Source organism: Rhinopithecus bieti, unplaced genomic scaffold (assembly GCF_001698545.2).
Source record: "Rhinopithecus bieti isolate Rb0 unplaced genomic scaffold, ASM169854v2 scaffold_70380, whole genome shotgun sequence".
Classification (NCBI taxonomy): Eukaryota; Metazoa; Chordata; class Mammalia; order Primates; family Cercopithecidae; genus Rhinopithecus; species Rhinopithecus bieti.
Genome location: NW_016826132.1, coordinates 7,505 through 25,125, shown reverse-complemented (window position 1 = coordinate 25,125; position 17,621 = coordinate 7,505). Strand labels below are relative to the sequence as shown.

The 17,621-nt window shown below is 48.4% G+C and overlaps 1 pseudogene; it reads right to left on the bottom strand.

Annotated features, from left to right (window-relative positions):
• Window positions 1-11,244: 11,244 nt before the first annotated feature.
• LOC108522863 (uncharacterized protein CXorf49-like) lies at window positions 11,245-15,157 on the bottom strand (annotated as a pseudogene).
• Window positions 15,158-17,621: the final 2,464 nt, after the last annotated feature.

Below are 17,621 nucleotides of genomic sequence, written 5' to 3'. Positions count from 1 at the left end.
TTTTTCTTAGGATTGCCTTGGCCATTCAGGCTCTTTTTCAGTTCCATATGAATTTAAAATAGTTTTTCTAGTTCTGTGAAGAATGTCAATGGTAACTTAATAGGAATTGCATTGAATCTGCAAATTGCTTTGGGCAGTATGGCCACTTTAATAATATTGATCTTCCTATCCATGAGCATGAATGTTTTTCCATTTGTTTGTGACATGTCTGATTTCCTTGAGCAGTGTTTTGTAGTTCTTCTGGTAGAGCTCTTTCACCTCCCTGGTGTGGTGTATTCCTGGGTATTTTGTGTGTCTGTGGCATTTATGAATGGCACTATGTTCCTGATTTGGCTCTCCGCTTGACTGTTGTTGGCATATAAGAATGTTAGCAATTTTTCACATTAATTTGGTATCCTGAGACTTTGCTGAAGTTGTTGATCAGCTTAAGGAGCTTTGGGGCTGAGACTGTGGGGTTTTCTAGATTTAGGAACATGTCGTCTGCAGGCATACTGTACTATTAAAAGAATGTAATATAGGACGTGGGACCAAAAATTATAGAGAAAACTGAGGAAAGAATGATCACAAAAGTACATGTGTTGGTTTCCTCCTGAAGGAGGAATGAGGCTGAGATCAGGCAGAGACACCCCAGGAACTTTGCAGAATGCTGGCAGTGTTCTCTTCTGTGACATGGGGGTGTTTCTGTAGAGGTGCCCTTGATAATCACTATTAAACAACCCACACATATTGTGAAGTTCTCTCTATGTGTGTTACATTTCAACATAAAGAAGGATGAAATTGCTAATAACAAATAACACGCATTTGTAGTTAAACACTTCTCACAATCCACAGACCAGAAATGACTGATCCGTTTTCTGAATGTGCAGTTTTCCAGTTTTAAGAATGTCCTACAAGTGGAATCATACATTATGTAGCGTTTCATATTTGGTGTCTTTAGCACAATGAAATAAATGTAAGACCTCTAGAACTGCAATGGTACTCTTTCTTGACCTCGGTACTCAATAAGTGCTCTCATCACTTCACAATAGTTCATTCACAGTCGAGTGGTTTTCTAAACTTGTATATATGTGTAGTATGCTTTACAAATATCATATGACATTTAATGTTATGTAATTTGTTATGTCTTGGTAATGGACTTTTCTTAAAAACAGATAGTATCCATAAGAATACCCCATACATTTCCACTGCAAAAAAAAAAAGGTATTTCATCATATGGATATACCACAATTAACCGATACAAACATGAAAGTAAGTATTTGCGTTGTTTCCCCTTAGTGTTATTGCCTTAACTCCTTTTTCTCAAGTCCTAAGTCCTCCACCTCTGAGAATAAGTGAATGGCAAGCTGACAAATCTCCCCTGAGAAATTATACCCAGTGCATAGGGTTCCAGCACAAAATCACAAATTCTGAATGAAAACTTACTACCCAAATATAAAATTATGTAAGCATCATTCCTATGAAGTTTAGTGAAATCTATGAGAATTTGAAATCAAGCTATCACTATCAAAAAATGATATTACTACTCTCCAGGAGATCTGCTATAAATAGAGAAAATAAATTTGGTTATCCTTCTGGTTATAAAATACTTACATGTTTAATGCAATGTTACTTCCCTTAGCACTATTTTTTCTCCACTTATGGTGGCAGAGAACTTACAGAAAGAAAACATCACAATCTATGTGCATAGTTTAATAAATGATTATCAAGTGCACCTGTATTGGAACGTTCCCCTAGGTCCCAGAGGAAAACACCGCCAGCATCCCCCAAAGCCTGGGGTGTCCCTGCCTGATCTTAGCTCCACTCCTACTGCAAGGGGAAACCAACATCCTGACTTTTCTGATTGTCCTTTCCTTGCTTTTCTCTATGGTTTTATATACCCTAAGTATGCATTCTTCAACAAAGTAAGTTAGTGTTGCCTGTCATTTGAAGTTATAGGAATGGAATCATTAAACATGTCCATATTGTTACTTGCTTCTTTCATTTGATGTTATCTTTGTGAGATTCACACCTATTATTTCGTGGAGGAGTACTTTCTACTTTTCAGCTGCTGAAATAGTATACCATTATATGAACAGTATTGATCCCATCCCATGAACGTTGCAATTTTCATTGTTTCCCATATTTGAGACTGGATGATTACAAAAATACTACTCATAAACCCTTGTCGGCACAAGTAAAGGAGTCCAGAGAGGGACGTGTAGGCCGCTAAAAGCACATATTTAAAAGAGTGTATCAGTCTGTTTTCACACTGCTGATAGACACGTACCTGAAACTGGGAAGAAAAAGAGGTTTAATTAAACTTACAGTTACACATGTTGGGAAAGGCCTCAGAATCATGATGGAGGTAAAAAGGCACTTCTTACATGTTGGCAGCAAGAGAAAAGGAGAAAGAACCAAAAGTGGAAACCCCTGATAAACCCGTAAGATCTCGTGAGACTTACTCACTATCACAGGAATAGCATGGGAAAGACTGGCCCCCATGATCAAATTTCCTCCCCCGGATCCCTCCCACAACACGTGAGAATTCTGGGAGATATAATTCAAGTTGAGATTTGGGTGGGGACACAGCCAAACCATATCATTCTGCCCCTGGCCCCTCTAAATCTCATGTCCTCACATTTTGAAACCAATCATGCTTTCCCAACCATCCCCCAAAGTCTCAACTCATTTCAGCATTAACCCAAAAGTCCACAGTCCAAAGTCTCAACTAAGACAAGGCAAATCCCTTCTATCTATGAGCCTGTAAAATACAAAGCAGGCTAGTTACTGATACAGTGGGGGGACAGGTATTGGGTAAATACAGCCATTCCAAATGGGATAAATTAGCCAAAACAAAGGGGTTATGGGGCCCATAAAAGTCCAAAACCCAGCAGGGCAATCAAATTTTAAAGCTCCAAAATGATCTCCTTTGACCCCAGGTCTCACATCCAGGACATGCTGATGCAAGTGATGGGTTCCCATGGTCTTGGGCAGCTCCACCCTGAGGCTTTGCAGGATACAGCCTACATCCCAGCAGCTTTAATGGGCTGGCATTGAGTGTCTGAAGCTTTCCAGGCACACAATGCAAGCTGTCGATGGATCTACCATTCTGGAGTCTGGAGGACAGTGGCCCTCTTCTCACAGCTCCACGAGGCAGACCCCCAGTAATGAATCTGCCTGGGGGCTTCGGCACCAGATTTCCCTTCTGCACTGCCTTAGCAGAGGTTCTCCATGACAGACCTGCCCTGCAGCAAACTTCTGCCCGAGTATCCAGGAATTTTCATACATCTTCTGAAATCTAGGCAGAGGTTCCCAAAACTCCATTCTTGACTTCTGTGTGGCCACAGGCTCAATAACATGTGGAAGCCGCCACGGTTTAGGGCTTCCAGACTCTGAATCCACAGCCTGAGCTCTATATTGGCCCCTTTCAGCCATGACTGGAATGGCTGGGACACAGGGCACCAAGTCCCTAGGCTGCACACTGCATGGGGACCCTAAGCCCAGCCCACAGAACCACTTTTTCGTCCTGGGCCTCCAGGCCTAGGATAGGAGGGGCTGCCTTGAAGGTCTCTGATACGGCCTGGAGACATTTTCCCCAGGGTCTTGGAGATTAACATTAGGCTCCTTGCTCCTTATGCAAATTTCTGCTGCCGGCTTGAATTTCTTCTCAAAAATTTGTTTTTTCTTTTCCACTGGATGGCCAGACTGCAAATTTTCTGAACTTTTATGCTCCATTTAAAATGGAATGCTTTTAACAGCACCCAAGTCACCTTTTGAATCCTTTGCTGCTTAGAAATTTCTTCAGCCAGATACCCTAAATCATCTCTCTCAAGTTCAAAGTTCCACAAATCTCTAGGGCAGGGGCAAAATGATGCCAGTCTCTTTGATAAAACATAACAAGAGTCACCTTTCCTCCAGTTCCCAACAAGTTCCTCATCTCCATCTGAGACTACCTCAGCCTGGACCTTACTGTCCATATCACTATCAACATTTTGTGCAAAGCCACTCAACAATCTCTAGGAAGTTGCAAACATTCTCACATTTTCCTGTCTTCTTCTGAGGCCTCGAAACTGTTCCAGCCTCGGCCTGTTACCCAGTTCCAAAGTTGCTTCCATATTTTCAGGTATCTTTTCAGCAACGCCTCAGGCTACTGGTACCAATTTGCTGTATTAATCTGTTTTCACACTGCTGATGAAGACATACCCGAGACTGGAAAGAAAAAGAGGTTTAATAGTACTTATAGTTCCACATGGCTGGGGAGGCCTCAGAATCATGGTGAGAGGTGAAAGGCGCTTCTTATGCGGTGGCGGCAAGAGAAAAATAGGAAGAAGCAAAAGCAGAAATCCCTGATAAACCCATCAGATCTCGTGAGACTTATTCATTATTATGAAAATAGCACGGGAAGACCGGCCCCCATGATTCAATTACCTCCTACTAGATCCCTACTACAACATGTGGGTATTCTTGGAGATACGATTGAAGTTGAGATTTAGGTGGGGACACAGCAAAACCATATAAAATAGGATAACAGACAATTAACGAGAAAAAGTTTGAAAAACAAGACCAATATAAGACCAAGGAAAGTAGGTGGAAGTCATCAACGTAAAAGCAGAAATCAGTGAAAGTGGAAACAAGCATAAGGATCACAAAACCAGAAGTTGGGTGTTTGGAAGAGGAATGAAATTGGTAAAACTCTTGTGAGACTCGTCAAGAAAAAAAGGGAGAAGGGAACCGCTATCAGGAAAGAAAAGAGAGAAATAACCACAAACAATGATACGTCCACTCTCATGTTGCTATATAGAAATATCCAAGATCCAGCCATTTATAAAGAAAAGAGCTCATGGTTCTGCAGACTGTACAGGAAGCATAGAGACTTCTGCTTCGAGGAGGATTTAGGAAGCTTGCAATCATGGCAGAAGGCAAAACAGGAGCAGGTACTTGTTACATGGTAGGAGCAGTAGCAAGAGAGAGAGCAGAGGGAGGTGTCACACACTTTTAATTGACCAGACTTATGACAACTCACTCGCGACCATGAGGACAGTACCAAGTAGATGCTGCTGAACCATTCCTGAGAGATAAAGCCTCATGATCCAGTCACCTCCCACCAGGCCCCACCTCCAACATTAGAAGTTACAGTTTGACATGAGACTTGGTGGGAACACAGATCCAAACCATATCATGTGCAGACATCCAAAATATAGAAAGAGGATATTGTAGCGGAATTGGATATTCATTCACAGAGTGCCCATGCAGTAACAGCACATAGCTAATTAAATACAAAGAAAAGATGGTACCTTCACAATGGAGTAATTTGGAACAGTGCCCTGATCACATGGTCAAGATAAACATTGCCAGTCATAAGACAAATCAACATGGAGAATCCGCTGATGTCATGCACCAAGAAGAACAGCACGTCTGCTATGCAAAAATGTTAATCCTACCTGAGTCTAATCACAAGGAAGTCATTCGACAAACTCAAGTTCAGGGGCTTCATGACAACAACTGCACTGGTTTAAAGCACATTTTAAACATTGCTTTAAAGGACGAGTTGATGGGTGCTGACGAGTTGATGGGTGCAGCACACCAACATGGCACAAGTATACATATGTAACAAACCTGAACGTTATGCATATGTACCCTAGAACTTAAAGTATAATAATAATAATAAAAAAAAAATAATAATAATAATAAAGGACACTGAAGAGGCTTGACAGGCCGGGAACCATGGCTCACGCCCGTAATCTCAACACCTTGGGAGACCTAGGCAGGTGAATGACTTGAGCTCAGGAGTTCCAGACCAGCCTTGGCAACACGGTGAAAACTCGTCTCTACAAAAAATATGTTAAAAATTAGCCGGGCATGGTGGTACGTGCCTGTAGTCCAAGCTACTCTGGAAGCTGAGGCGGTAGGATGTCTTTTGACTGGAGGTCGAGGCTACAGTGAGCCGGGTTTGTGACACTGCACACTTGCCTGGGGGACAGAGGGAGACCCTGTCTCAAAAGAGACTCAACAACTAAATGCAAAGCATGATGTTTTGTTGGTAAGATAATTTTGTTAGAAAGCAGTTATGAGGGACACTATGGGACTGTGGGGACAATCGAAAATGTCTCATGTGATCATACAGTAAAAAATTGTGTGGTCTCAATGTTACATTTCCTGAGTGTGATAATGGCATCAAGGTTTTGTGGGAGACCATGCTTTCTCATAGGTGATACATGCTGCAATATTTAGGGATGATGGATCTTAATGATTCAAATGAATCTCAAATGATTCCACAAAACTATGAAAAATATAATCACACACACATAGAGAGAGAGAAAGACAGGGGACAGGTTGGAGGGAAGGATGAAGCAAATGTGAGAAAATGGTAACAACTGGAGGATCCAGTAGAAGAATCCACGTATGAGTGCTCCTTGCGCTTTCCCTGCAACTCTTCCGCGGCTCCAAAATTTAAACAAATGCAATCTAGGATGAAGGGGGCATTATGGACCATTTTATTCCAGTCAGTTTGAAAACAAAGACAAAGGTCACCAATCGCTAGGAAACAAAACCCTCCAAAACTGACACAAGCAGGCACAGGCAACATGTACCATTCCAGAATCATTACAGAAAGATACCAGTAGTCAAAGGCTTTCCATGAATAAACTCCTGAATTCCCCACCACATGCTGGCAAACATCTTAGGAATACATATCTTCCATTTGACACAAACTTGTGCAAAAAAAATTGAAAGAAAAGAACAACCCTCCACTCACTGTATGAGCTTTGCATAACCTCGATACCAAATCCTGCAAGGACACTTGGAGAAATATTGCAGATCAATCACAGGCTTATGACATAGAAACAAAAATCAGAAACAGAATCTTAGCACATGTAAGCCTACAGGATATAAAAAAGGAAAATATCTAACATGGCATGACTAATATTGGCTTCATCCCAGAAATACAAATTTAATTTCCCTTCAGAAAACACTGTGATATAATTCTCCACATTAACAGATTTGGGGAGAGAAACATGCTTTTCGTAGTCACAAAGGGTATTGACTAAATGTCAATATCCATTCAAGATGTATTGTTGACATTTTTTTTTCCTAAAAAGTCAGGACTATTGGGCTATAACTTACTCAGAGGTCTATGGGATTTTGCAAATGCATACGGCTGTGGAAACACCAGCCTATTATATACAGATATAGAGTATCGCCATCCCCCCCCAGGTTCCCTCACGCCCTCTGGTAGTAAACTCCTGGTCTTAACTCTCAGACCCTGGCAACCACCAATCCGTTTTCTGCTCCTAGAATTTTGCCTTTTCCAGAATGCCATATAAATGGAATCACACAGTACATATCATGTGCATTTGGCTTCCTTCAGAGAAAGACACTCAGACCACAATTCTCTAAAGGTTCAATGTACAGTTTCATGACCTGGGTTGTAGTTACCTGGCTTGATCACCTTATAACTGTTTGTCAAATGACCGGCTTCTGAGTTCTCTCTCTGTGTGCGTGTGTGTGCGAGTGTGTGTTTTTGCACGCACGTGTGTGTATTATGTTTCAAAAACATAATTTTACATTTAACTGCCTCTAACTTTTATATCTTGAAGAGGGTTATTAACTGGGAATTATTAATCCTTTAAAAGAAAGTGAGTGATTATTTGAAAAGTCAGCAGAGTGATTACCTCTGGAGGGGTGTGCAAAGGGAGAAGTAGTGATCGGGGTGGGGCAAACAGGATGATTCCAACATACTACCAACCTTCTGTTCCTTGCTCTGCGTGGTAGTGACCTGGACTTCAACACTGCACAACCACATGGGTGCCGTTCAGGCTGGATCATGTGAACGGGGCACCCTGGAATCCCACAGACAGTGTTTCCACAGCCACCCTGGTGGCCACAGCCTAGGTGGCCGTACCTGTTAAACACCAGTGTTGACTTCCTCCTTTGAGGAAACGGATGATGAGAAAATGTGTGGGGGAAAGGAGGAGTTCTTGGCATGGAGATTGACGACAGATGGGCATGTGATTTTCTGAGTTCACCCAGGAGTGTGTTCCAGGGGGACTAAAGTTCATGGCTGTTACTCACCATGACCACTATGATCCTATGATTTCCATCTCACATCTCCGAGTACGGTGCAAGACCCTGAGCCTCTGCCATAGCCTGGACAGTCACCCTTGCAGACTCTGGCTGGCGGGATTATGAGGAGACTCACACACCTTCGGCCTTAGCTGGATTCTGAAGAGGAGACACTCTTTTCTGCCCACAGAGTAAGAGGTCTCATATGGAAATGTACCTGTGGCAGCCCTGGCACCGGGTGTAGGTGGGATTCTGCTCAGGGCTCTGCCACTGTGGCTGCATCAAGGGCGAGCACGCAGCTCGGCAAACCTCCAGTGCCCCTCTGAGCTAAGTGGCAGGACAAGGCAGCAGGGGGCCTAAGGCTTTCCAGGCTGGGTCCCACATTCTTCTTGGTGGGAGAGGAGGCTTGAAGGAAAACAAAAGCTGGGTGCTGAATGCACTGAATGAGGGAGGGGCTCGACCTCCTCCTCTCCACTGGGGCCAGATGGATTCCTCTAATCCGAGGAGCCTCGTATTCTGCATTTATTTCCCCCAGAACCGGAAGGCTCCGCCCTAACTATGGCCTGGACTGTACATGTTGCAGCTCCATTATTGTGCGGGAGGTGGTCTGAACATGGAAATGTGGTGTGCTGAGAGGCAGGGCTGGCAAATTCAGCCACCGAGGAATGGGTTCATGCCTTCCACAACTCCATCCACGGGCTTCTCCCCTTCCACACCCTGTCAACCACGGCCCATGCCCCCCTGCCCGGGGTAGTGCCTGGGGCTGGAATTCTCACCCTTCCAGAACCTGCATAGATGTCTCTGGTGGCAAAAACCCAAGCTGGAGAGTTCCTGACACAGGTCCTCCCCAGACACCAGCCCGCTGTGTTATCCCCACAAGAAACAACCATCGGGGTCAAAGCCTTGGCCCAAGGAATCAAGCCAACCCTCTCAGGCGAGGGGTTGGATTCGGATGGGAGAGGTCCCCACCAACGTTCGTTTCCAGGTCTGAGGCCTGTGATTGGTCCACCACATGCGTGATGGTGCCCCTCACTGAGCTCACACCATGGGCCTGGCAGGGATACACAGAGAGAGTATGGGGGAAGGTGCTACCGAGCCCGACCAACTGTCCCAGGGGAGTCCCTCTTTCTTGCTTTCCACCCTCATTGTGTCCGTCCTGCCCATGTTTCTGTTAGCTGGCATCGGGGCACCCTCCCATGGGAGCTCTCCACTTCCTAGATGAGGTACCAACCAGCGACTGAGGTGTTATCACTGCACCCATACACGGGAGTGCTGAGACATCCCATCCATCCCGTGGAAGATCAGGAGCCTACTGTGGCACCTCCAGCATTCTGAGAGCCCTGACACTCGTCCCTGTGTTTGGGGACGTCCCATTTGTCCCACTCCATGCCTTCCTAGGTGTTAGAATTGAACAACACCTCTTGTAAAAAGTGGATCCCAGCCCTGCTTTTGTGCATTCCATCCTTCAGGTATCCTTCACCACTGCCTCCACTCTGTCAATCAGCCCTTTCTCCCTCAAGGAAGAGCATCCCCGATTAATTTGATTCCCAAACAGGTGCATGCAGGTGCACGCACACACATACACACAATAACCTTGAATGGTATCTGCATTTCTATTGTCTTCGTCTATTCAACACCCAGTCTCTTGGCGATGGGAGCTGGCAGAACCTACACACACCTCCTCATTGGAACCAGAATCTGTGCCCGAGTCTGGGGCCCGCCCAGCCCAGGATTCCAGCTGAAGGAAGCGGGTGATCCCAATTGTCAAGGAGGGTGAAGGCAGAACAGGGAGCTCAAGGAAATCTCGTGTGACCTCGAGAGGCGGTCTAGAAGACTGAGCAGGAACATGGAAATATCAGGTCCACAAAACCCTGCGGCCTTGGGGGCGATTGAACAGCATTTGACGGAAACCCTCAAAGAACAGCCAGGCCTAGCATCCACATTTGCCCTAGAAGCAGCTGGCCATTTTCAAATCAAGGGTATGGAGTCGACTGGCTGCAGAAGGGGCTGTTGGCCACCTATAGCACACTAAGGAGGTGGAAGTCATTTTCTGTGTAGCTGCCGGTGGGCAGTTTCCACCAAGTTGGTCCACAGGCATAAGAACAGAATCAGCATCCCCACCACCAACGAAGAGTCCACCCCTCCCTTTTCTTCTGTGCTCCCTGTACCTTCCCTTTTGCTTGGCCACCCACCGGGATGTGGCTTCTGCCTCCACCTGGCTACTGAAACTAAGGAGGAGTCCTGACGGGATTTGGCAACTGAGGTTCAAAAGTGAAGCCTAAGAGAGAAGCTGAGTATGCCGAGCGGGTTTCTGGTCCAGATGACCTGACTGTGTGTGTGATGGCACCTGAGGGACATAATGGCTCCAGAAAGAGGACTGGGCCCGTGAAAGGGAGGATGAGCTTCGTCATGTTCCTCAACAGCACGGAGCTCATCCTCCCTTAACCATGCAGGAAAAACCTCTAGCATCAAGCCACGGGGGAGAGCAAGGATGGTCATGAAGGAAGGGACAGTGACGGGGCAGAACCGGGACAGTGAACCGCAGGAGGAAAACAGACAGAAACCAGGGTTCTGGAAGGAGGGCGTCAGTTCCTGCTGAAGTGGAGGGAGAATAGCGCTGAAGAAGGGGACCTGTGAGACCCCAAAGTAGGACGAGAAGAGGAGGGACCATGAGCAAGGCGTGTAGGAGAAAGGCAGGAAATGCTGCTGTGGCTGGGCAGAGCCCCCACAGCACCTAGACCCAGGGCACTATGGTGAGCCTGAGTGCAGGGCTGCTGCTCAGAGGTCGGCCCAGGCGCCCTGCAGGGAGAGGGCCCACCACAGAGCGTCAGGGGAACTGTTTTTCAAGCACCAGGAAACTGAGCAGCACCCCGCACCTCTCAACACTCCCAGCAATCACAGAGAGGGAAGACAACAAACCATAGAGTATGAGAACGACTTTATCTGAAACTGTTTTGAACTGCATTGGGAAGGGGGCAAATGCAGCAGAAGAGAGGAAGCCCTGGCTGAAGGGGATATGGAGTGAACCTGCTTGGCTGCAGCTCCAGGGCTCCAAAGGTAGCAGCTGCTTGTCTTGTAGGAAGATGCTGGCTCCAACCTGTGAAACAGAGCAGGCTCAGGGACTGGCCCCCAGCCAGGGCCAGCCCACAGCCCTCCTAAGCTACCGGGACTGTGGGAAGGGGGATGGTGTGTGCAACACTCACTTCAAAGGTCCTGGAGCTTGTCAGTGAAGAACTGCATGGCCGCTGAAACAAGAGAGGCAGAACTGGGCACTCCAGACCCAGGGAAACAGAAACCCACCTCCCCCCTGTGGGGAACTGCGTAGCTCTGCAACCCAGAACCTCACCAGCCCTGGGACTGACTCACCCATCCGTCACCTGAGTTAAACATGGAAATGCCTTCTAAGGGGGAAAGTGGTTCTCAGGTGTTGGGCCATCCCAGAACCATTCATTCAGAACGTGTTTCAAAGACAGATAAGCCAGCCAGCAAGCAAACACCGTACAAGCCATACCAGGCAGGAGTTAAAGGAAAACACATGCAGTATCTCTAACCATCTCCTTCTCCTAAGAGAAGGAGAGATCTGGGACTCATGGACAAAGTGTACGCAGAGTTCAGACGACACATTGCTGTCTGTGCACATCCCTAGCTGGAAAGACACAGAAGGTTCCAGGGTCAGGCCTGCTTGGTTCTCTTCCCCAGAGGAAATCAGTCCCAGTGACGCCACCTGTACCTGCAGCCCACCCCCGCCCCCCACACCTGCAGAAAGACACCGCTGTCCATCCCTGCCCCAGCCAGGGCTCCGTCATACCTAGCTGCTGTGTAAGTTCATCAATTTCCCTCTGCAGCCAGATGCACTAGACCAGCAGACACCGGAGGAAGATAAATGGTTAGTCTACTCTGGCCTGCTCTCTCCCTGGCCTCCCTCTCTCCCTCAGCCCTTACAGCCCCCATAGCCTGCAGCATGGTGGTGAGGTGGGCTGGCACAGAACCCTCGATGGAAAGGAGGCACCCACTCTCCATGGGGTATGGAAGGTGGAGAGGTCGGGGGTACACCGAAATCAGTTTAACCTGGACATGAATCCCACCATCTAGTGTGGACCTGGATTTCTAGGAGCCACACAAAGCATTATTCAAGGACAGCCCTGGGCTCCCGGGGGCAGCTGCTGCCTTTCCAGTCTTGGGGGATGGACAGGTGGCTGCTAGTCACCTGAAAGAGAATACATAATCCAGCTTCCAAGTCTCCCAGTGAGGTGGAAAGGGCCTGGGCCCTTGAGCAGCGGTGGGGGCGGGGGGCGGGGGGCGAGGGGATGAGCTCGTCGTGTTCCCTCAACGAGCACGGAAATAAACCTCTGGCGTCAAGTCACGGGGGAAAGCAAGGATGCTCAATGGAAAGGACAGTGACAGGGCAGAACCAGGACAATGAACCCCAGGAGGAAAGAGGAGAGAGATCCGGGCTCTGGAAGGAGACTAAGGTGAGGCAGCATCACCCTCTGCTGGCAACACGTTGCCCCTGCTCTGCCCAGCAACTCCAACTCTCCCTCTGGGACTGTTTTCCCTGTTACCCAGTGTGAGCCCATCTTCACCTGTGGCCCCTATCACTGTGGCTCCGTGTTGGCCGCCAGCAGCGGGGCAGCCACTGGCAGGCCCTGGGAGGGGCAGTGTGGCTGGGCAGGACTTAACAGAAAAGGGCTCAGTACCACTGAAAGTCTTCTTCCAGAGTTGGAGTTTGGGGCACTGCTCCAAATCACTCACCCCCCACCACACAAATCCCACTCAGAGAGGACAATGTGGCTTCAGACCAGCCCCGTTGACACCCCGTTTCCTGTGGGACAGCTGCCTGGGTGGGCAGGAAAGCCTGGGAACAAGGCTGAGGCCCCAGAGGTGACAGAGCCAGAGGTTTCACCCCCCACCCCCTATCAAACCCTCAAGATCACTGGAGGGTGCAGGGTGTCTGGGCACAAGGTGTCTCAGGTTCAAGGCCAAGTGCTGTGAGGTTCCTGAACTTGGGGAGCTCTGATATTGGGGTCAGCACTGCTGTACTCTCCATGACACACAGACAGGGAAATCAGCTCTGATTTGTGTGTGGGAAGCTAAAACAGAAATTTCTGAGTCGGGCTGGCAGTGGGGGCGGATGGTGAGTACACATTGGGAGAAGTTGTGTTAAGGTGGAGACTCCAGAGTAATCTCATTAGCACTTTCTCCCTCAGTCAGCCCCAAGACAGGAGGGCTTGCTTAACAGCTAGGGAAGGAGGAATTGGGAAGCTGATGAGTCTACACACCCAAGCTTTGCACCCCACACATTAAGGAGTCCCCCGAACCAAACCAGCTGCCAGCCCTGCATTCCATCCCAGCTCCTCTATGGGGGAGGGGGCAGGACAACTGCAGAGTGTCCAGAGCCAGGCCTGGCACACACAAAGTACTCCCTTTAATGTGTGCCCCTAAGAGGAGGACCTCAATCTGGCATCTTAGTGTCCCTGGGTTCCCGATGACAGCCCTTGAGCAAGGGATAGAAAGGGCATGGGCAAAGAGGTGTGTGCTGGAAGAGAGGTGGATGGGGGGAGACAGAGGAGAAAGAGGAGGAGGAGAGCAAGGAGGAAAAGGAGTAGAACGCAAAGAGAACCTACTTACTTGGGACCTTGGGACCTCATCTCTATTTGGGTCATTATCTTCTCTGGCCGCAGCCTGGGACTCCCTGGTTTTCCTTCCTGGAGGTTTCTTCCCAGGGCTGCTGTGCTTGGGTTCCTTGGGTCTTGCGGAGTTCCCCAGGAGCCCCACCCAGACACTGGCGGGAAGTTGGCTGGATCAGGTGGAACTGCTGAGAGTCTCTGCCCCCAGGCAGGAAAGGCTCCCAGCAGGGCCAGTTTTGTTGCAACCCCTAGGGATTTCTTCTCCTGGGCCACCTTCCTTCCCAGAGGGCCCCGGGGTAGGGGCCCTGTAACTGCAGCTCCTGAACAGCTGGGCCTGATCCCCACCTTTCCCCATACCATACTCTGCATTTTCTTCAAGGAAGACATCTCCAGCTCTCCCACGGCCGGCCTCTCCATGGCTGGGGTGAGACTGCATGCAGGGAGCAGAGGTCAGGAGAGGTCCCTGAACGTGAAAGTAACTCTCCTTGCGGTGCATACTCGGGCGTCTGCCAAGTGTCTGCTGGCTTCTCGGGGCTTCCGGGCTTGGCGTGGCTTCCTTCTTTGGTGTGAATGATCACCGTAATCACAGGTAAGCCGCTGCTCGCATCTGCGGAATCAGAGTCGTGGGTAGACAGCCTGGCACGGCCTTCCGCGGAGATCGCGGGGATCCGCTTGGACGCTCAAACTGCTCTTCGAGCCCCTTTCCCGGTTCTCCCAGGCTGGTCCTGACCCAGGGCTACTGAGGTGGAGAGGGCGGATGGAGTCCTGCTGCCATTCTCCCGGGCTGGGGCTCAGCGCGCCTCTCCCACTGGAACGGACCTCCAGGTCCGCGCGGATGTCAGCAGACCCTTCGGCAGCGGAGCCCTCTGGGGACAGGTGTCCCTGGACGCTAGGCGGCAGCAGGATAGAGCAGGATGGAGGTTCGTCAGCCAGGTAGGACGAGTAGTCCACACCGTCCCCTTTGTCATGGACCGGGGTGCCAGGTCGGCCTTCCTGGCCCCAGAGCACCACCCTTCCCTGCTCTATCATTTCCCTCTCAGGCTCGAAGCTGAAGCCCTCGGGATCTGTAAATCCGCCCTTGCCCTCACCGCTGCACTTCGTCCCCAAATGGAGGCATCGGCAGTGGCCTTGGCCACGTGGGGCTCTGAGGCTGGCGGTGTGGGGGCCGGCCTGCTTGCCACCCTCTGGGCGGAAACAAGCCTCGCAAACGGACACCTCATCAAGGGAGCTCCTGGCGGCATTCCAGACAGCCTGGACTGTGGGGAGACCATCGTCCTGGTAGCCGAGGGAGGGGAGAGCCAAGCCCAGCCAAACCCAGCCTAGCGGGCCATGAGACAGGTACAGCGAGGCCTTTGGGGCACTCCCGCCCTCACCAAAGTCTGTTCACGATGTCCCTGACCACGCGTGGCTTCTGGACACCCTCGAGGCCTACGCCTTGCCTTCTTACTGTCCCACGCCTTCTCATCGGTCCATCCACCACCAACCAGCATGCCCCTTGTTGGGAGAGGCCTCTGGGATTTACCCAATCAGGAGGCAGACTCTTGGATTGCCTGGAGGCCTGTCGTTTGACTGAGTGGGTGTGCTTGGGTCGTGTCTTGGGGCCAGTACCCACTGGAGCTCTCCATCCACCTCTTTCTTCCTGTCCTGCCGCCTCTGGCTGGGCAGTGAGAGCCATGTCTCTGAGCCCCAGTGTCCCATTTGTAAGGTGGAGGTGGAGGGGAAAGCTGCCCCCAGCTCATCAGCTTGGGAGAGTAAATGTTGTGATGCACGCGAAGCACCCAGAGCACAGAGGAGCTGCAAGCCTCCATTCCACACCAAGAGCCAGCCCCGATGGGAACATGGTCAGGGAGGCCCACAGTCAAGAAACAAGGGGTTTAGGGTTGTTTCTGCTAGTGCTGCAAAAATCACCATTGTCGTTTTCCTAGGAGTTCACTGTGGTGAACCTGTAACGGCTTGGGGTAGCATGGACGTGTTGACCATGCTTCCGTCCATGAACGTGGGATGTGTCTTCATTTATTTGTCTTCTGTATCTTTCATTAGTGTTTGATCAGTTTCAGTATGCACACCTTACACCTCCCTGGATAAGTGTGTTCCAAACAAAGTGTTTTGTTCTTGTCCTGGTATTCTAAATACGTTGGTTTCCCGGGTGTCTTTTCTGGATACTTTGTTGTTCGAGCATAGAAAAGTCAGTGATTTTCGCATGTTGCTTTTCCATTCTGCAAGTTTGCAGACTTTGTCTATTGGTTTTGATTGTTTTTTGGTGCAGTGTACATTAGGGTGTTCTCTATGTGAAATCATGTCATCTGCAAGCAGAGATAATTGAGCTTCTTACTTTCCAATTTAGACTCCTCTTATTCCTTTTTTTACACTACGTGATTAAATCAGCACGTGGCTGCGAGTCCCACGTGTGTGTGTGTGTGTGTGTGTGTGTGTGTGTGTGTGTGTACGAGCGTGTGCGGGCTGGCGCCCCTGTATGCCCCAACTTGGGAATCAAATTAATCAGGGATGCTCTCCCTTGAGGTAGAAAAGCCTGATTCACGGAGTGAAGGCAGTGGTGAAGGATCCCTGAAGGCTCCAGTGCGCAAAAGCAGGGCTGTGATCTACCTTAAACAACAGATGTTTTTCAGTTCTAAAACCTAGGAGGGCATGGAGTGGGACAAACTCTTAGAAATAAAAAATTCCAACCTGCCAAACCACCACACCCACGTGCCAATCAACCCTCGTGGGCACAGCCACTTGCGATTTGATCACCTATTCTAAGAAAAAAAGGAAGCAAATTGGAAACTAAGAAGCTCAATTATCTCTGCCTGCAGATGACATGATCATACATGGAGAAAACACTAAGGTACACTGCACCCAAAAACGGTCAAAACCAATAAACAAAGTCAGCAAAGTTACAGAGTGCAAAAGCAATGTGAAAATCACTCACATTTCTATGCTGGAACAATAAGGTATACGAAAAAGACACCAGGAAACCAACGTATTTAGAATACCAGGGCAAGAGCAAAACCCTTCGGAATACGTTTATCCACGGAGGTGAAAAGTGTGCACACTGAAACCAATCAAACACTGATGAAACACGCAGAAGACCAATAAATGCAGACATATCCCGTGTTCATGGACGGGAAGACAGTTAACAGGTAGGTACTACCCAAAACCGTTACAGATTCAATGTGGTGAGTGCCTAGGAAAACGAGAATAGTGCTTTTCACAGCACTAGTGGAAACAACCCTAAAGCCCCTGCTTCTTGACTGTGAGCCTCTCTGCCCATGTTCATATCAGGTGCTGGATCTTGCTGTGGAACAGAGGCTTGCATTTCCTCTGTGTGACCGGTGCTACTCATGCATCACGAAGAGGGCCGTCACCAGACATCGAATCTGCCAGCACCTTTACCTTGAACTTCCCAGTCTGCAGAACTGTGGGAAACAAACATTTGTTCTTTAAGCCACCCGGTCTGTGGTACTTTGTTATAGCAGCCTGAACTGATTAAGATACTGATCATCAGGGAAATACAAATGAGAATCACAATATTGCATCACACCTGTTCGGGTGACCACTATAAAAGCAACAACAACAGCAACAACAAAAAAAAAAAAACCAGAAACTGGAACCCTTGTACACTAGTGGGGATGTGAAATGGTGTGCCCACTATTAAAAACAGTATGAAACTTTCTCCAAGATATAAAAATAGAAATACTTAAATATGACCCATAAATCCCACTTCTGAGTAAATATCCAGAAGACCTGAAAAATGATCTTGAATATATATTTGCACACCCATGTTCACGGCAGTATTATTCACAATAGCCAGGAGGCAGAAACAACCTGACTCTCCATGAATGGATGCATGGATATTTACAATGCAGCATATACATCCAGTGAAATATTATTTGGCCTTTTAAAAAGGAAAATCCTGTCATATGATACAACATGAATGAAACTTCAGGACATTAT